The sequence below is a fragment of the Desmodus rotundus genome, chromosome 13 (assembly GCF_022682495.2).
Source record: "Desmodus rotundus isolate HL8 chromosome 13, HLdesRot8A.1, whole genome shotgun sequence".
Taxonomy (NCBI): Eukaryota; Metazoa; Chordata; class Mammalia; order Chiroptera; family Phyllostomidae; genus Desmodus; species Desmodus rotundus.
Window position 1 is genome coordinate 14,849,728 of NC_071399.1, and position 21,139 is coordinate 14,870,866.

General features: G+C 43.7%; 1 protein-coding gene across 1 annotated transcript in view; it reads right to left on the minus strand.

Annotated features, from left to right (window-relative positions):
• TRMT9B (tRNA methyltransferase 9B (putative)) overlaps positions 1–21,139 on the minus strand; it is a 42,538-nt gene that overhangs the window by 19,883 nt on the left and 1,516 nt on the right. The gene's annotated exons all lie outside the window — the stretch shown is intronic.

The following is a 21,139-nucleotide window of genomic DNA, read 5'->3' on the forward strand; positions in this document are numbered from 1 at the left end:
AGGACAGGTGGCCACGTGCAGCTGTTAGAGCTCTGCCATAATTAAATTAAATTCAAGAAACATGGACTGAGTGCTGACTGGGCAGCAGCTGCTTTGGAAGCTAGGAGAGGAGCAACAGATGGGCGTCCCCGCTGTCAAGAAGCTATGGGTCAATACAAGAGTAATGCAGAAGAATAATGGCAAGAATGGCAAGGGTAGGTAGCAAGCATGTGATTTATTGACACAAACGTAGAGATAGCAGGTGATATTAGCTTTTATAATTTGGGGTGATACTTTGAGTATTATCCCCTCTAAATAATGCGGCAAGTGAAACAAGGTGCTGTTCTAATGAATATTCCCTCCGCTGCACAGAACTCCTTCATGATACACCAGAGAGATTATAGGATAAGTGCTAGGAAAGGAACACCTGGCATTTCTGATCGAAATCCTATGTGCAGAACACATGCAGGGCTTCAAAACAACGAAATACTCATATGTGGCACTGGGACAATATGAGCCTCTCTGGATTCCCAACAGAGACCAACTGGTTACCCTGGAGTAAATATACATTGTAAGACAGTGGGAAAAATGAGGGGAGTTGACCCTAAGGGAAAGGAACCAAATTATTCCTCCCCAATACTTCATTTTTCCTGGAAATTTGAAGGACTATGTATGTTAAATTCAGTTAGGAGTAAGATATTACCTCCAAAATCTAAATACAGGGAATGAAGGTGATACCATCTTCGTGGGGGCTGTGTGTGTACATGTGCACGGTGACGGGAGGAAAACACAAAAAACCAAAGACCAGAGCTCACAGCACAGTATCGGTGATGAGCCTTGTTTACCAAAGGCGGCTCCTCCCCAGGCGAGGACTCGGCCCCATTCATTGTAACACATTATAAGCCACTTTGAGTTTGTAGGTTAGAGAGGGGAGAAAAGAACAAGGCAATCCGATATATGAGATTCGAGATAAATAGCAATATAACACCGAGCATCCCGCAGGCATTTGCTGTTGGTGTCAATTGACCAAACCAGCTCTCAGTCTGTGTTAAGATAAAGGTCACAGGACCCCCAGCACAGCAGCCGGGAGAAGACTCTCCGCCAGTATGAAGGGCAGCACCAGAGGGGAGGCAGTGCATCACCGTCCTCTTCCCTCTTAGGAAAGAGGGCTCCAGCAGATGGGGTGACAAGAAGTGCCACAGTCGTTTTACTGTTAAATGACTGTTCAAGAGTGACCTTTGACAGGAAGACCATGGCAGTCACTACAACCCTACCGATTATGTGATGATTTTCTAAGAATGAAAGGGAGAAACGTGAGGATGAATTATGTATTAGTGTAGTTCAGTGTTTTAATTGGTGTGCCACAAAAATGTTTAAAACATGCGACACCCAGCTATTTAGTCAGGGGTACTGACTTCTCTTCCATTAGCTTGTTAAAAAAAAATAATAATAACAACAGCCAACACAACAATAGCCATACGGTGTGAATGCCATGTTGAATCATGAATATAGAGGTCATGTAGTAGAGCTGCATCTTATTGGTCATGTAGCATAATAAGGTTCTGTCTGATTGGTTAATTCTTGGTACCAGAAATCCTCATACAGAAGTACAGGCACCTAATTTTTTAAATGTTTTTTTAAAGAATTTATTTATTTTTGAGAGGGGAAGGAAAGGAGAAAGAAAGGGAGAGAAATATCAATGTGCGACAGAAACATCAATTGGTTGCATCTTGCATGCCCCCAACCAGGGACCTGGCCCACTACCCAGGCATGTGCCCCAAGCAGGACTCGAACTGGCAACTTCCCAGTTCGCGGGCTGGCGGTCAATCCACTAGCCATACCAGCCAGGGCAGCACCAGATTTTTTAAAAAGTCACTTTGGAGGAAAAATGGTCATTAATTACTATTACTATTTTTTGTAAATCAATCAAAACTATACCTGCTTTTTGTCAGATCAGCAAAATATATTCTTTGGTGTGCTGTAGAATTTTAGTAATTGATTTATGTGTGGCTTGAGATGAAAAAGGTTCAAAAATGCCGGTGTAGTTCATAGAGTGTTTATAACACAATTGACCCAAAAGAGATGCTCATGGGGTTACTACTAAAAAATCTGACTGCATATTTGAGGTTCAGGAAGTCCAGTAAAACCTGGACTGTCAGGCACCTCGTCCTGCAGGTCCCACCTGCATCTCACTCCTCTCACGGGTCTCCCGATCACTTTCCCCGCGCCTCACCCCAAGTTTAGGCTCTCACCTTGTAGTCCAGGAGTTCCCACCCTTGTGGGTTTCACAGAACCAAACAATCTTAAAGGGACATTTGGAAAAACTGAAGGATTAGCTGACCCTTTACCTGAAGGATAGACCATCACGCACGCACACACACACACACACACACACACACACACATAAACCCTACTCTTTATCGTCACCATTAGTACAAAATTAAATGCACAATGTACCCCCATGAAGGTCGGGAGACTGTCATGTCTAACTTTAATAAAGCAGTCCTTTAAAATGGAATAAAATTTAGCTTTATCACTAAACTCTCTTTAATTTTCTCATTCCACTACAGACTGATGAAAACATTGTCACAAACCAACCCTGGAATGAAGAACTAAGTTTGGAGTAAATTTTATGTTATGCATATTTTAGTACAACTTTAAAAAACACCAGATAAGGTCAAGTTAAAGGAGTTCATCATCACCAAGCCCTTATTATATGAAATGTTAAAGGGACTTACCTAAGAAAAAGAAGATAAAAAATAGGAACAGTAAAAATGACAGCAAACTCACAGTTATTAACAACCACACCTAAAACAAAAACAAGAGCAAACTAAGCAAACAACTAGAACAGGAAAGAATCACAGAAATGGAGATCACATGGAGGGCTATCAACAGGGGAGTGGGAGAGGGAGAGAGGGGGGAAGGTACAGAGAATAAGTAGCATAAATGGTAGGTAGAAAAGAGACAGGGGGAGGGTAAGAATAGTGTAGGAAATGTAGAAGCCAAAGGACTTATATGTATGACCCATGGACATGAACTAAAGGGGGGGGAATGTAGGTGGGAAGGGGTGTTCAGGGTAGAGGGGAATAGACGGGGGAAAATGGGACAACTAATAGTATAATCAATAAAATATATTATTAAAAATAATAATAAAAATATAAAACAACAGATTTCAACCTCTTCCGAAGGCCTGTTGGGGTATTCTGGGAAATTTCAGAACATGAGAGTAATTGCCACCTAATGTCTTGGGGACTGTGCCTGTTGTTGAGTTAGGGTCCCTCCGCTCCTTTCTCCACACTGCTTTGTATTGTGGGCCGAGGGCTCTGCCTGCGTGGCCCATGGAAGGAAGCCTGGAAGGCCAGAGGAGGGAGAAGGCACCAGGCTTTTCTGGTTGCTTCCATTTCTTCCTGTTACCTGGCAACAGCCCTTCACCCAGGCAGCAGTGTCAGTTTCCGGTAGCAGTTAGTCCCTAAATTTTTTCCATTCTCCCAGAAACAGCTCTTTTGCACAGCCCTACGAGATACATGTGCTGGCCAAGCAGCGTCCCGGCCAGGTGTCCCAACTCATATGAGCTCCCCAGCAATCCACACTAGCCAGCCAGCATCCCCTTCTCAGATGTCTGGGTCCCTCTGAGTCCCCAGAGTCTGGGTCCCAGCTCTGGGACTCCTGCTCCGAGCATCTAGGTTCTCATACCCCGTTTGCCTCTCTTTGTTGCCCCAACACAGGGTGGCAATTGCAGTTGCCTTTGTTGTCCTATCTCACTTGTTCCCTCTTCTGTTTATCCAGCTCCGTATACCTTTCCTCTGTCAACATAACCGGGGTGGTTTCCACTTTCCTGACTGTATGCGGACTAGCACTGCCATATTTTTGCACTACTCTGCAAGAAATGAAGACAAGAAAGAATTCCATTTCAACGTCCTGCTAAATGGTTGTTTACTGTCTGTCTCCCCCAACTAGTTGCTAACACTGGGAAATCAGGTCTTTTGGGTTCAGTGATGTACGCACCCACCAGTCTGGACAGAGCCTGGCATACAGCAGGTGCCCAATCATCTGCATTAGATAAATGAATAGGAAATATTTAAACTTAAAAAAAAAACAATTTTGGTCGTGAAAACATGCCTGTAATATATAAAGGTTATAACCATGTGCAAATATATCCAGAAGGAAAGTGAGTTGCTGAACTTTGAAAAACTCTTTCTGAAATTCTTAGTAATATCTACTTTTGCCTTTCTTCCCCTATTTTCTTGTTCAATAACTGTTCTCAGTGGAGGTTTCTCCATATTTTTCTTATGCATTTTGGCATAAGAGTTATACAATAATTTATAGTATGATTTACAAGAAGAAATACGTATTTGGTCTTTGTCCACTGTTCCTGGTGCATAGCTCCTAAAACCCTTATAATATCCGATATAAGAGCCATGGGGGCATCATTCCCTGTTACATTCATTTTTCCCCAGTTCCTGAAACAGCTCCAGAGCATAAAGGCGAAGTGGGTGTCTTTTGTTATTAATAAATGACAAGTCCCTTTTCACTACACTTGAGTTTATGTCAATGCAGTGACCTTTATAAAGCCCCTAAGGAGGTTGCTGATTAGAGGGTTGGACTCACAGGCCCATGCCCAGGCTGCTAGAGAGGGGCTGAAGGTTAAGTTCAAATGCGAATCAATGCTTTATTCAATCACACCTCCCAAAAACCCAAAAGGACAGGGTCTGGACAGGTTCCAAGTTGATGGACAAGAATGCATCCCTGTGTCAGGAAGCTGGCACAGGTCAAACTCCAAGGGGACAGAGGCTTGGGACCTGGAATAACCCAGACCTTGCACTGTGCATCTCTTACAGCTGGCTATTCCCCAGTTCTGTCTTTTCAAAATAAACCAGTAATCTCATAAATAAAATGTTTTCTTGAGTTCTCTGTGAGCTGCTCTACAGGTTAACAGAAGCCAAGGTGGGGGTTGTGGGAACACATGACTGGTCAGAAAGTCAGCAGGTTGGTCGGAAGCACAGGTGATATAACAGGAATTATGATTATTGACCGAAGGGAGGAGGCAGTCTTGTGGGACTGAGCCCTTAACTTGTAGTATTGTTTTCAGTGGAAATTAGGCTCTTCCATGAGATCTCAAGGAAGGCATTCCAAGGACACACACATGGGAGATTGTGGTGTGGCAAAATGGTCCATTCCAGTAGAAACGGAAGCTGCCCCTGGGTTTCCAATTTCCCATCTCTCTTTGTCCCGCCATAGGAAATCAGGGCCAGAAACAGAGTTCATGTCCAGAGATCCTGCGCCATAAGAAAGCCCAGCTCAGTCCCGCATCTGGCTCATTTGCTTGTGTGCCTGGCTGCACTCCACTGCTGTGCTGAGGTAGTCAGGCTCCTGCCTGGAGCCTGCATTGGAGTCCACGTGGCCACTGGCTGCTAAGGCCTCATGGCTATGGAGAGAGATGCGAGAGTGCACGGGGTGAGTGGGGGTCACAAAAAGAAAAAGAGAGAGAGCTCTTTGTTGCCATGGGGTTATAACCAGGAGCTTGGGTTTGGGATGGACCAGGTGCTTTTTCAAATTGGCCAATGAACTTCCCAAGTTTTTGTGGGCTTTGAATAGGTCCATCCCCTAGTTAGACTGACAGGCCTCTATGGCCCAGCACCTCTCCCTGTATCCCCCAATAACCCAGTGCTGGGGGTGGGATGGGAGGAGTGCTAATCCTCTTGGCAGAGCAATGTTAGTATCCCCTGGGGGTAAAGCTGTAGCTTCCTGGTGAAGCAAACAGGCTTGTGCTCCCCAGCTTATTGAGCTCAATGTCTAAATCCCTTTGCTCCCCTTTCCTTTATTAACAACTAGCTGAATACCGACAGTATCAGGGTTTCAGGCTACCTCCAGGTACATGGTGTAAATTGTGGGACACCCAACTGGTGCTGCAAAACTGCCTAACGGGTATAAAACCCACACATCTGGTGATCAGAGTGTCAGAAGTGAAGGAGTGAGCACTGAGAGTAGCCACACAGGAGTGTATTTATTTATAGTCAGTCAACAAAATACACAATTTGAAAATTGAAACACCAATAAAATATATTTAAACCTCACCAATAAAACTTTAAAAGTAGGACTCGGAGCATTTTCTGTGATCAAAAAACACTGTACTGGGAGAAAGACACCTAGGCCCAGGTCTGTCACGGGCAGTGTGACCATGGACAAGTCACTTAGCTTCTCTAGGCAACTGTTACTTTTTCTTAGGGATAGAGAAGGTACCTGTTCCTCTTTAGGCTCTGATTTCACAGAAAAGTGTGCTGTAACACCCCAAAGGCACCACATACCTTTGAAGCACTAATAGTCTACGCCAGACTTGAATTTCTCCTATCACGGTCCCTAAACCCATCACTCTGCACAGTCTGAGCCTGGAAAAGCGTGAAGTGACTGACAGAAAGCAGTCTAATAAAGGGGTTTGGTGACAACTCCTACTTCCAGTTCTAAATGAAATTATAATTTTCTCTAGCTAATACTTTTAAAGCTTGGCTGGATATTTATTTTCAAGACCCTAATCTGTGGCTTAGTATTGATATCCACAGCTGCACTAAATGTCTAACACGTTGGATTACATCACAAAGGTGGGAAAAGCCCACGCCAGGGCAGCCAACTCTTCTCTTTCACTAACATCTAAAGGCATAAGGCAGCCCCAGAAGGGTCAGCACAAAATCCAAACAGTGGAGCACAGGCTGGCCTGGGAAGGGGCCCTGGACCCCAGGCGGAGCCATGAGGATGAGCTGGAATAACGTTACCATGGAAGATAAAGTGCACCTGCCATAAACATTCTCTTCACTGTTATGTGTGATGGAGCATACAGAGCAATAGAAAAGTTGATCAAATGCCACTTTAGAGTTAAAGAGAACACAGGGAAAATAGGCTAGGTAAGAATCAGATCTCAGAAGCAGAAGTTCCAGGACAGTGAAAGAACAGACTGCCGTGTTTAGTAATAAAAGACGTTTACAATAAATTTGGGATTTTTTTGGTTATTGTTTTCATACAATTTTGCTCACAGAAGCAAAATATGGCATATATATGTATACACACATAAAATGTGTATGTGTGTTGTTTATATACTCGCATATATGAAAATACAGTTTTCTTACTGGGAAGAAAACTAAGTATTGTTGGAGTTATCACCAGTAAAGAATTGAACAGAGTTAGCACCAGTAAAGAGTTAAAGGGAAGGACTGTTCACTATCAGCAAGGGAGTCTAGGATCTCAAATGCTTCTATATACATTATATATATTTGTGTGTATGCTTATTTATGTATCAATAACACAAAATCCTGCAAGCCTATGTGAGCACAAGAGCATAGCATGGTCAGAGAGCACAGGAGTGTGGGTGTGATCAACTGAGGCCGGACTTTGGTTTTATGTGAGCACATAAGTAGGAGCGTCGCTGGGACGACGTCTGAGTCTGCAGGCCTGTTGCCTCTCTCTGTGACGCTGGTCTGGCCAGGCCCATGTGGTTAGTAAGTGGCACATTGTAGACCCATCACAGCTCAGTGATTCTAGTAACTGGAAGAGGTGGACGTGTGCTTCCAGGGCCACCTTCTGCGCTTCCCGTCCTCACCTTACCTTAAAGGGACAGGAAATTGGGACAGTCTGTCCACTCCATTCCCCTTTCCGACCTCATTCTCACGCAACAGGCTGCAAAGTCACACATTTCTGCAGGCTTCTATGCTCCCTTAGTACATATGTCTTTGTGATTTGGGTAGCATCTCATTTAAAATAGGAATTCATCGATAATGTTGTCTTTTTTAAGAAGGTGTATTACAAGTTCAATGGCAAATTTGAGCTTGTAACAATGTTTCAAAACAAATTGAAAAAATTTTTTAAGATTTTATTTATTTATTTTTAGAGAGGAAGGGAGGGAGAGAAGGAGAGAAACATTAATGTGTGGTTGCTTCTTACACGCTAACTGGGGACCTGGCCCAAAACCCAGGCATGTGCCCTCACTGGGAATCAAACCAGCCACCCTTTGGTTCGCGGACTCACCAGCCAGGGCTCAAAATTTATTAATAGCTTAGACCCAGTTACTACTCTCATACTGACAATCACTATACAGTATAAAGACAATGTTCTGAAAAATGTATTTAATACTCTTCTGGCATTCTAAGTGGATTAATAATTGTAATTCTACTGTGGGAGTGACAGCTTCCATACTTAATGAGAAAAATCGAAAACTCAGGAGGCTTTCCCTTCCCTAGAAATTACCAGTGTTAAAGAGCCACTTTAATTAGAAAGGATTCACTTAGTGCATTATTGGAGAAAATTAAAATACTCTAGAAGGAGATGGTGTGAGTTGGTCAAGTGCTAACAGGAAAAAAGTCATTTTAATGTCAACTCTATCACAAGTAAAACACAGGAAATGATTTCCCCAGGGCCCTAGAGTTAAGCAGTATTTAAACATAAAACCCACAGAACATTTCTGCTTCCTAATTTTACATTTTGGGTGCTATACAGAAAGTTATTTTTGTACTACCTAGAATTTTATTACCTATACTTCCCAAACCTCTGGAGTATTAACCATTGGGGGTGACACTGATGATGAACATTACCTGATTATGAAATGCCTTTGGATTATAATCTCACGATGTGAAAATTGAAGAGGACACTGTAAAATGTAAACATGGTATGGGAAGTACTGTTAACTCTACTTTTTTGCTCCTTCGGTCTGGGGAAGTGAGGCTTTGGCACCTCCCCATGGTGAGCAGCTCCTGAACAAACAGGTGAAGCCCATCTCCAAGGGGATCAGTCCTGTGGTCACAAGTTCTAGAAGCCAGACTGCTCTCTGAGCTCCCGCTGCATGTAGTGGGTGGATGGTATTAGCCTGTGCCGCCTCTTGTATTAGAAGGAGAATTCCTATTCTAGATAAATGAGCACTGAACTCAAAATTTAGACCAACTTTAGACTTCCAGTCAAGATGAAGGCATAGGTATAAACACAGCTTGCCTACCTCACACAGCCACAGCAAAAATTACAACTAAACTACAAAATAATTATCACTCAGAACTGTTAGAATATCAAGCTGTATGGAAGTCTGACAACCAAGGAATTAAAGAAGTCACATTCATTCACAGCAGTAGGCGGGGTGGAGATGTGGGGACACGGAATGGGAAAGTTCCACACCCACATGTGGTGGATATAAATCAGGAGGGATATCTTGGGAGCAAGGAGTCTCAGCCCCACACCAGACCACACAGCCTAGGGTTTCAGTGCCAGAAAGATAAGTTCCCATAACTTCTGGCTGTAAAAACCAGTGGGGGCTGGGGCAGAGGAAGAAACTTCAGGATTCTCAGGTGTCTCCTCTTGAAGGGCCCACAATGGACTTAGGACTTACTCAGACTCACTCTCTCTCGGCTCCAGCACTGGCGTAGCAGCTTGAAAGGAAAAGTGGCACACGGGGAGAAACTGAAGTGTCTGGCATCAGGACAAGTGCCAGGAGACAGCTTGCTCCCAGACAAAACTCCAAGGGTAAGAAAGAGGCCATTGTTCCCATTCTGAGCCCTCCCCACACAGAGGCACAAAGCAGTGACACCACATCTGAGACTCGATCATCTGGTTCACACTCTGCCCTGAAAATTATGTAAAGCTCCACTCCATCCAAGTTACAGGTGTGTTTTTTTACATTACACCACGCTACTAAGACAGGGAGTCAAAGCAGCTCTACCTAATACACAAAAACAAACACAGGGAGGCTGCCAAAGTGAAGAGACCAAGAAATATGGTCCAAATGAAAGAACAGAATAAAACTCCAGAAAAAGAACTAAACAAAGTGGAAATAAGCAATCTATCAGATGCAGAATTCAAAACACTGGTTATTAGGATGCTCAAGGAACTCATTGGGTACTTCAACAGCATAAAAAAGAACCAGGCAGGAATAAAGGTTACACTAAATGAAATAAAGAAAAATTTACAGGGAATCAACAGTGGAATGATGAAGCTGAGAATCAAATCAATGATTTAGAACATAGGAAGAAAAAAACATTCAATCAGAACAGCAAGAAGAAAAAAGAATTAAAAAATGAGGATAGGGTAAGGAGCCTCTGGAACAACTTCAAATGCACCAACATTCAAATCACTGGGGTGTTGGAAGGAGAAGAGAAAGAGCAAGAAATTGAAAACTTATTTGAAAATATATTGAAAGAAAACTTCCCTAATTTGGTGAAGGAAATAGACATCAAAGTCCAGGTAGCACAGAGAGTCCCAAACAAGGTAGATGCAAAGAGAACCACACCAGGACACATCATAATTAAAATGCCAAAGGTTAAAGATAAAGAGAGAGCCCTGGCTGGTGTGGCTCAGTGGACTGAGTGCCGGCCTACAAACCAAAGGGTCTCTAGTTTAATTCCCAATCAAGGGCACATGCCTGGGTTATGTGCCAGGTTCCCAGTTGAGGGTGCATGAGGCAACCATACATTGATGTTTCTCTCCCTCTCTTTCTCCCTCCCTTCCCCTTTCTCTAAAAATAAATAAATAAATAATTTTTTTTAAAAGAGAGAGAATCTTAAAAGCAACAAGGGAAGAGCAAATAGTTACCTATAAAGGAGTTCCCATAAGACTGTTAGCTGATTTCTCAAAAGAAACTTTGCAGGCTAGAAGGAATTGGCAAAAAGTACTCAAAGTGATAAAAATCAAGGACCTACAATCTAGATTACTATCCAGCAAACCTATCATTTAGAATGGAAGGGCAGGTAAAGTGCTTCCCAGACAAGGTAAAGCTAAAGGGTTCATCATCACCAAGCCATTATATATGAAAGGTTAAAGGGACTTATTTAAGAAAAAGAAGATCAAAACTATAAACATTAAAGTGGTAATAAATTCACAACTACCAACAACTGAATCTAAAAACAAACTGAGAAAACAAGCAGAACAGAAACAGAATCATAGATATGGAGATCATTTGGATGGTTACCAGTTAGGAGGGGGAAAGGGGAGTATAGGGGAAAAGGTGCAGGGATTAAGTGGTACAATTGGTAGGTACAGAATAGGCAGAAGGATGTTAAGAACAGTATAGAAAATGGAGAAGCCAAAGAACTTATACACATGACCCATGGACATGAACTAAAGAAGGGGGGCTTGCTGGAGGGAATGGGAGGTGCTGGGTGGAGGGAGGCAAAGGGAGAGAAATTGGGACAACTGTAATAGTGTAATCAATAAAATATATTAACAAATTTAGACCAACTTGAATAAAAGCCTGTGTCACACAACTTACCATTAGAAAAAGCAGAGGTGGATCCTTTTGAGCACTGAGGCATTATTTTAATCACTTTTATGGAAATCTTTCTAACCTGTACCACATACTTTTTACATCTTTCTAAATTGCCTATAATGAATGCATTTTTACTGATAACATAGGGGCTAATTATGACAAAGTATCACAGAGCAGCGATGCTCCCCAGGACTAACAGAACATCTGTACCCCACTCACTGGCACTAGGTCTGCCCTGCCTGCAGGCAGCAAGCACTTCTCACTCTGCCTCCGGTAAGCTCTTCTACTGTCAAACTTGCTGCTTTTGCTTGGCTTTGGGCTTGAAAAAATTCAGACAACTAAATCTTTTGGAATCTTACCTAAAATAGGAGGAAAAGGACTTTCGGGTCACCAGAGGAGTCAGCTTTGGATAAACCAGTGTGGGGATACCTGTACCGACCACTCTTAGGCCTCTGGGTTCTGAGCTGTGGTCTGCCTGCTGGAGAAGGCTTGCTGCACCTGGGACCTCCCTTAAGTCCTTGGGCGCCGGCCCTCTGCCCACCTTTGGTTTTGAACCCGAGCTCCCAACACCACCTCCTTGCCGTGTGCGCACTCCAGTGCTACCTCTGCGTCGTTCATCCTGAGCTCCTGATAGCTTGGATCCTGTAATCCCCTCCACTGTCTGCAGCAACGCACACCTGATTGATACCTACAGAAAACCAGTTCAGGGGAGGGTTGGAATGTGTGCATCAGGCACAGAGCTTTCAATACGAAGTGCCACAATTATGAAAGCTGCACAGAAGTAGGAAAGACAGCAGTTGAAAGAATGGTCTAATTTGCAGACAGCGTGCGTGTATTTTATCAGAATATGCTTGACATTTTAAGCTTTCTTGTGGCAGTAAATTGTACTTCTCCTAGCAGCAGGAGTTATTAAGTCTGTGCCCAGAATAAACCAGACTGTTTTGAAAAGTTTAATTATTTCAGTTTTCATACTCCCTTTTCTGACTGTGCTTGTTTTTTCAGAGCTAAGCCTATAAGGAGACATAGTCTATTATTTCTAATTTGAAATTATAAATACCATTTTTTAACATTCACAGGGTTTCATCATAATCTAATAATAATGATTAAAAAACTCAAAAACAGATAAGACAAAATATTTAACCTGAAGCTCCTATGAAAGATGGAACTACTTCTTGGTGATGGCTTGTTGAGGTTAAGAATACAATACTTAATGGAATCTAGGCTGCTGACTCCATGAGCTGAATGTTTATGTCGTCCTCAGAATCCCTGTGTTGAAGCCCCAACCCCTAGTGTGACTGCATTTGCAGATAAGGCCCATAAGGAGGTAAGGTTAAATGAGGTCATAAGGGTGCAGCCTTGATCCAATAGGATTAGTGTCCTTTCAAGAAGGACCCCCAGAGAGCCCTCTCCACGTGCCCACAGAGGGGGGCTCATGGAGGACACAGCAAGAAGGGAGCCAGGAAGAGGGCTCCTACCAGAAACCAGATTGGCTGGGCCCTTGATCTGGGTCTCACAGCCTCCAGAACTGTGGGAAAATAAATTTCTAGTGTTTCAGCCACCCAGCCTGAGGTCTGGGGTCATGGCAGCCCATGCGGACTAAGACGCCATCTGTCTTGTAATAAACACAGTTATTTTACCAAGAAAGTCAGGGATATGCTATCAGCTATATGACTGACCCCAATTCCAATGATGAAATGTTAAAAAAATGAATACAATATTTTTGAAAAATAATTCTTAAATAACAAAAATAATTAATGTGAAAATCATGATGAGTTTTTTAAAGTAGCTTTTCCCTTAGCAAGGCCAAATAGTCTGCTTCCATCATCTTGGCTGGATGGCCTCCTAAACTGTTACAAAAGGAGCGGTTACACAGCTTTACGCATGAAGAAATAGTCAAAAATAGGCAAATGGATAGAAAACAAAAACTTAACCTTTTATTGTTTACATTGTGCACTTAACTCCATTTCCCAAGAAAGCCTGAGCTATTGACACATATGTTGATAAATAGTGCCTTAACCAGCTACTCCTGCTCCTACTTCACTAGGAAATGTGAATTTCTTCAATTTCCCTCCTTCCACCCTTAAGCTTATACATCCCTTTTGTTTCAGAATCATCAGAGTCCTTTCAAAGCCTAGCGTCTCTCCTCTGTTGAGCTCTTTCCCAGGACATCAGCCTGTCCAGCCTGTCCTCTCTCTTCCCACCCTTAGTCTCTCTGCGCAAGGTCTCCACCCCTCAATCAGCAGAAACAGAGTTTCTTCTCCTTATACAGAACCAGAGAACCACGCACAGTTAGATACAAGCCCTTCCAGGACCCTGCTTCTGCCCTCTAGCTTCAGACTCCTCTTTCTTTCTCCAGAGGGGCCATAAGCCGTGCCTACCTCCTCCTCCTCCACTCTCCTCTGTATAAAGTGCCACACAACCTCACCCTACGCCATGAGTAGCTCAGGGTTTCCTGCCACATGCTTCTATCACCAAGTTTCATAGCAATGACACCCTTGAGAAAAACGACCATTAAATTCCACAGGATGGTCATTTTGCTGGCACCTCTGGGACTGACCGTAAGCACGTGGCCCAGAATCTACCCTTTCTGAAGCCGTTGGTCATCCAGCAAGCAAAAAGGTCGAACAGCTCATGTGCCTCTCAGGTGAAGGATGAATGATGGGAGGAAGGCATGAAAGGCGGCTGGAGGGGCCAAGACCCACAGGAAATAGCATCACGCTGAGTGGTGGGGAGGAGGAGCAGAGCAGCTGAGGGTACAATGACATTTAATCTCCACACCACATTGGAGTAAACCAGTGCCATGGTTTCATTTATAAATACTGGAGAGCCAACAAGTAAAGGAAAGAAAACTATATTATTAGCTTCTAAGGTCTAAGGACTAGACTCCATGGAAACTAATTCTACAAGCCCAGAGGTCCACCAGGTCACAACGCAGCTCAAACAAACACACGCAGGAGAACGGGAGTTGGCCAGGCACAGCTTCATCCAAAGTAGTTGTCGCACAAAGTATCAAAGAACCCGTATAAATACTTCAGTGAGGACTATTTACCTGTAATAAAACAATTTCCACGTCAAAATACAATGTAATTTTTCTCTATTTTTAAAATTATTCAATTAGTCTTCAATTTGTTGTTTGAATGAATAAATCATAATACACAGCACACTGGGAACACTTCAAAACACCAAACTGAGTGGTCAGAAGTTTTTAAACCATCAGTCACGTGGTCGTCCTAGATGTTTTTCACAACTGCTTAAATCATTGCACTGCCACCTGCATTCGCGAATACCTTATGATTCATCAGGTGCCTGCATTTTCTCAAATTACTCTAATTATAAACTCGATGCCCTGTAGAATATTATGGGCTCTGATGTTTCTTTAGTTATCATGAGTATTTTTTAATTTATTTGCTCACAGTTCTGTAGGTCAGAAGTCTGGCATAGCACGGCTGGGTTTTCTGCGCTGGGGAACAGGGCTGAAACTGAGATGATCGCCCAGGCTTAGCCGTGACCGTGAGGCTCTCAGGGAACAATCGTTTCCAAGCCCGTTCTTGGAACTGAACTCAATTTCTTGTGGTCACCGGAACGAAGTCCCTGAACAGGACTGAAGTCTCCCCTTCCTGCTGGCACCCTAAACGTCTTTTAAAGGTTACTGATTACTTTCTGAACATTGACTAGCGTACCAAAAACAGTCCTCTTTTCTTACAAACTCGTTATTTCTTCCAACCCTAAAACCCTCCAACTTTCAGCAAGCTCACAAGTAACTATTTCGCTGGGATAAAGGGAACAGATAAAAGACATAGTCCTAGACAGTCTCCAGTTTTGCCTCTTCTGGCTGCCTTTTCGTTGTTGTTGAAAACACCAGCAGATATTCTTTGACATCAGGAATATGTTTATGTTTCCATTAGCTGCACCTTTGACCCCACCACGATGGAACACACCACTTTCTCTTTGAAAAGGCCACTGTTCTCCACACTCGTGATGAAACCCCGACAGCACCGGACCCTGTACCGCTATCTCCCCCGGGCCACCAGCCCCTGGAGCAGAGCCGGGTGTCTGGCACCAACCCCAAAAAGAAGCATGAAAGAGGCTCTACTTTGAGTCAGTGAACAAACAAATCATTCAATGATGTTCAAATACTAGTCTTGCTTGGTTCTCCTCAAATTTTTCTCTAAAAAATATACAAAAAAAAAACAAACCCCAAACAAACCCATGCTCTCTCTACCCACTCTAATTCGGCACATCACTGATCTAACCAGAGAGTGACTGCAGATTTGGATGTTTTTAATACACTTGGCAAATCAAAGGATCATTTTGATTTTCGATCCATAAAAGGAGTTGTGTTCTATAACTTAATCTTCAACTAAACTCCAAATAGTATAGCTAAAGACAGGAACTCAATACCTTTATAATCCAGAGAGAAGAACATCCAGCTTTTTCTCCTGGATGTTTGCTTGAATACGGATGAAAGAGGGGAGGGAGGGAGGTGCTGACATTAGAGTTGGTTAATGTTACTATAACATAATAAGATTAACACTACTTACTTTCCTTTACAATTAATCAAATAAAGACATAATTGTAGATTCAAATAGTCCCCTCCTGAGAATATACCCTAAATGGGTTTAGGAACAACAGCCTGGTAGGGACTTAAGATAGAAAACAACGGATTTGCCTTGAAGCTGTTTTTATTTTGATGTGTTTATTTTTGGTGGCTTGGGGTGGAGTGGCTAAATTCTTGGTTATCACTACTGGGTCCAAATGAACATAATCATATTATAGTGGTTTCTCCAGGGCAGTATCTGTAATTCGGCATTTAAATGTTTTCATCATCTACCAGAGAAGATATCTGAATGGAGCCTTACCTTTTGAAACGTAAAAGTCAATTTAAAAATACATATGTAACAGATTGACAAATTCACTAAGTAACTTCATTTGTTTCAGCTACTCTTCTCTCATTTTGTAGCTCCAAGTATCAAGGCACAAATATAAAATGAATTCATCCAATAATCAAGACTAATTCCTAAGCATGCTAATGTAATTTCTGGGTGCAAATAAATGATCGTCGATTACTCAGCAATAGTAGAGATCCAATCACATCTGTTTTAAGCATTTGTAAAAAAGGATTGAGACAAGCGCCAGGGTACGAAGTAAGTGATCAGTGAATTCAATCAGATGCCCATTTTAATTTCCAATTAACAGGTCATTCCTATCTTTGTAACCCTTTTAAAAAGCACCATTAAAGTTACAGAGCAAAAAACACTTGGTAGAAACACAGATACTTCATCTGAAAGAAGAACCAGCCTGCCAGGGGTTATTATTGCTCTAGACACTATGTTCTTTGTATTGCAATTCATTCAGTGGGTAAGCTATTGGGGAGAACCCTTGTAAAAATCATTTTCCTGACATTTTACTTTGATTACTAAACCAAAACAAAGGAATGTTATTTCACATTCAAATAGAACCACATGCAAAGATAGCAGTTGGTAATTTGTAGTTATTTATTTGCATGATGTTTTCCAGCAATTTCAACTGTAATGACTGTACCATCCATCTGTTTAATACGGAAATTGGTTGGCAACTAGATCCTTTTTTTGATTCTTACAATATGTCACCTACCTGCTTTGAATGACGTATTCTAGCTAAATCTCTAAGTGTTAGACATGACAGTGTCATTCAGCATTCATTCCAGTTTCCTTCAACTGTGTATTTCTCTATTTCTAAGGCAGAAAGCTATAAACTACACTCCCCAGACTCCCTTGCAGCTAGGGTTGTGGGCACAGATTAGGGTCCGCCAGTGAAATGAGCTACATGAAAAGTGAGGCGGCAAGAGTATAAGGAAGATGTTTGCTGGTTTGCTTCTGTTACTGAGAGCAGAGTTCAGTCACTGGATTCCCGAGTGCAGCGGCACCTTGCAGCAGCTTCTCTGATCACTGGGACCCAACTCAGACACTGCTCTTGATGTCAGCAGCTCGGGTGGCGGCCCTGATTCCTAGTCTCCAGAAGGTAGCAATGGTGGCAGCCACTCTGGGGGATAGTTCAGCAATCCTGGCTGGGAGTCATCCTTTGGGCTCAGCCTGGATCCTCTCCTCTCCTTTAAGTTGCAACCTTCCCTTCCAACCTTCTCGTGAGCACCTGATTTCCATATTAAACCCCTTATGCACAAAGTAGCTAGGATCGTTTCTGTTATCAGCAACCTAACTGACACAAGAAAGAAAGGGGAGAGAAGAGAGCATTCAGCGCACAAGACAACAGGCAATGCGTGGGGAGAAGCACGAAAGGGAAAAGGGTTGTGCCTATGTGTCACACATGATCACAGCTTCAGGGGCAGAAAGAAGGTCACAGGCTGAACTATCCAGAACTACCCAAATCAGGGCCAGGACTCTTTAGGGCCTGGGGTTGACGCCAAAGCATAATTATAAAGGCTGAGAAAAAATCATCAGGAGCTCTGGAGAAAGAGAGAAAAAAAGCACTGAAGAAAAACTGGCAAAGAAGGGAGAGAAGAAAGAAAAAGAAGGGAAGTGAGAAGGGAACCTGGAATAACCAAGTGACTAAAACCACACATGGTAAACAGGTTCAGAAACAGCGCCTCGCATGGCCTTGCCTGGACGTTCCCTGATGGTGGTCCACCAGGAGTGAATGGTGCTTCCTGCTGCCACCCTGCAGGGCCTGTGTCCCAGTGTCCCAGAGCTGCGCTCAGGGGTCCTCAACGGCAGACTCCGCAAGTGCATCTGTCCCTAGGGCTCTTGAATAGGCACACAGAGCCAGACGAATAAATGTACTGATTCTGTGTATCTCCAGCCTACAGAGAGAGCCTATTCACACATGGTTTTCAAGTCAGACAACTAGTAATGCAAAGAGCTGACAATCAGTTACGGGAAATACTGGTTTAGGTTCTGGCCAGCTAAAAAAAAAATGACGGTAAATATCTTTTTTTTATTTTTTTAATCTTTTTTGTAGGATAGTCTGAAAAATAAGCCTAAGGTAAGATGTTTACACAAAGGAATTAAGAGCTCTACTGAGACTGTAATTCTTAACATAGAAAAAAAGAAAAAGTGTGTCACAGCCCAAGCCTACAGTTCCTGCCTCACTGACACACTGTCCCCTTCTTCAAAGATAGAGCTCTCCCCACAGCCTTCCCCACCAGGGTGACACCCCATCCCCACCCCAGACACACACACAGTCAGGCTCTGCAGGCACTGTTCACTGGGCCTCAAACGCTCTTTCTTCCCCAAGGACCTTCCCTCACAACCCCAATATCACTTCCTTCAGCGAGCATTCCTGACCTCCCTCCCTCCTGCACAGCACACGGCGCAGCTGTGGTTACGGTTTACCCAGGTGTATTACCAGCTGGCCTGCGGTCCGCCAGGGGTCAGCTCTGTCTGTCTCGCTGTCGCATCCTGAAGGCTCAGCGTGGTGCCCAGGGTGCCTCAGGAATGCTGAGCTGAACGACTGAAAACCTGAATGAAAGTGACTGCTGCTCCATCCCCCCAGTCCCAACACCCCATTTCTAAATAACGACAGGTGCTCTCTAGCTTTTCTCACCATCCACAGGGAAGTGAGGGATTATTAGCATGCTATGAGGGCCATCCTTCACGGGGCATTAACAGAAACCAGTCAATTAAATGTTTAAATTCAATTTTAGAATTTCAGTGGATCATCTCCTCCCTCCTCCTAGTATCGCCTCCTTATCTCCAAAACCACCACAGCTAAACTCTGTCACCTAGGTGAGCAAAGGCCTGTCCGAGGTGGAGGACTTGCAAGTTTGACAGCGGGAGCCTCCAACTCCCAAAGGACGCTGACTGCTAAGCCTCCAGTGAAACCATGCCGTGTGCTCGAAGAGCACAAGTACCCCGAGACAGGGCCATGACGTATTTACCATCCATTATGCAGCAGCCCCTCAGCAGCCCCCAGGAAATGATACTGAAATCTACAGGTTTCTCCTCACAGGTGACTTGGTCTGACAGCGTTTTACACCAATGTTTTTTAAAAAAGATTTTGTGGATTTATTTTTTTAGACAGAGGGGAAGGGAGGGAGAGAAACATCAATGTATGGTTGCCTCCCATGAGCCCCTACTGGGAACCTGGCCCACAACCAAGGCTTGTGCCCTGATTGGGAATCTAACTGGCGACCCTTTGGTTCTTAGGCTAGTGCTCAGTCCACTGAGCCACACCAGCCAGGGCTACACCAACTCTTCCACTGGCTCATCACAAGCAGTCACCTTAGGAAGTATCATCATCCCAGTTCCACAGAGGAGGAAATGGCTCAGAGCTTCGATTCACTCCAGGTGATGGAGTGCAGACTCTAAATTCCTTCCCTTCTGTGGTTAGAAGTCTCTCCAGGAGGGAGGTAAGTGCCCAAAGTGAATGAAGTCAACTCCTTTTGGAGATCTCTTAGCCTGAGGTCTGTGCTGTATACACTTAGGCATTAAGAGACGAGAGAAGAATCACAGGAGCTAAAGGACACCCGACTGGTCATTTAGCACCTCTGTGTTGTCAGCCCTACCAGGGACAGAACTGTGCTAGAATCAGGCTTGCTGTTTAGTTCCTTCCGTCTGTCCGTAGACAAACCTCCCGTATCTTAATGCTGTCCTGCCCTGCTCTCCGAACACTTCCTCATTTGTCTATGAGTGAAAACACGAGAGGGCACAGACAAGCTGACAGCCTCATCTCAGTAACACCAAGGACTAAATTACAATGAGAGCTTCACTCAATTGCTATTTAAAATATAAACCAGAACAGCAACCTGCACTAAACACAAGATTTCGTTGCATTTTTCCCCCGCATTAAGATCCTGTGTGTTGCCAAGCTTGACCGGCCCTTTGTGCCTTCTTCAAAGCAGGGATAGAGCCCCACCAGAATGTTTCCGATTTTGGAAACCAGCTTTCTAAAGGCGCATGTGAATTCTTTATGAGTGAAATGCATGTAAATATTCACATATTCACTTACCAGAAACACTCTAGCCCTGACTCGTGGGGCTCAGTGGCTTGAGTGCCGACCTGTGAACCAAAGGGTCACCAGTTTGATTCCCAGTCTAGGGCACAAGCCTGGGGTGTGGGCCAGGTGCCCAGTAGGGGGCGCGTGAGAGAGGCAACCATACAGGGATGCTTCTCTCCCTCTCTTCCTCCCTCCCTTCCCCTCTCTAGAAATAAATAAATAAAATCTTTTTAAAAAGAAAGAAAGAAAAACTCTAAAATGCAATACCTTCTTTCAGTCCTCTTAATCACTACAAGATGTGGCTGTAGAAGTACACATAAACAGATTTAAGGTTGACTGGGACAGCCCCCGCCCCCCCCCCCGCCCCCCCCCGCCCCCCCCCCCCCCCCCCCCCCCCCCCCCCCCCCGGTCTCAAGGCAGAGTTAACCGTGCAGACAACATCTTCAGTTTCACATTCCACCAATAAGTAAAACTGTTTTAAAGCCTTTGAACTACCTCATGGCGTTTTAGCTAAATTAAGACACACACACACACACACAAGGATAAATCATTTCCAAAGAACATCATTATAGGAATTGAATCTTTCCCAGAATCAGGATTTCTTTTGAATCAAGAGAAGAATTTGTAGAGACTGCCTTTCTCAAACCTGGCCAAAGGCATTATTACTAAAGCAGCAGCTCTCTGGGGCAGTTTCCTCAGGGAGGAGACCCCTCCCAACTTGCCAGCTCCCTTAGGTCTGTGCCACCCTCCCCTGGGAGCCTCCCTCACCCACAGGAGAGTCTGGTAGGCTTTTAGGGGTCAACGACCGAAAAACCTACGGTTCTCAGTTCTCGCTTCCAGAAACTTCCAAGCAAGTTAACCATTTATTAGCCAGTAGTAACGTCATCCAAGGATTCCATAGGTTCATGAGTCACAGGAATAGTAGTACTTTTAGCAACTGAAAGAAGGGGTTAAATGCCCATGGCTACCTGTAATATTGCTAATAACCTTACCCTCAAA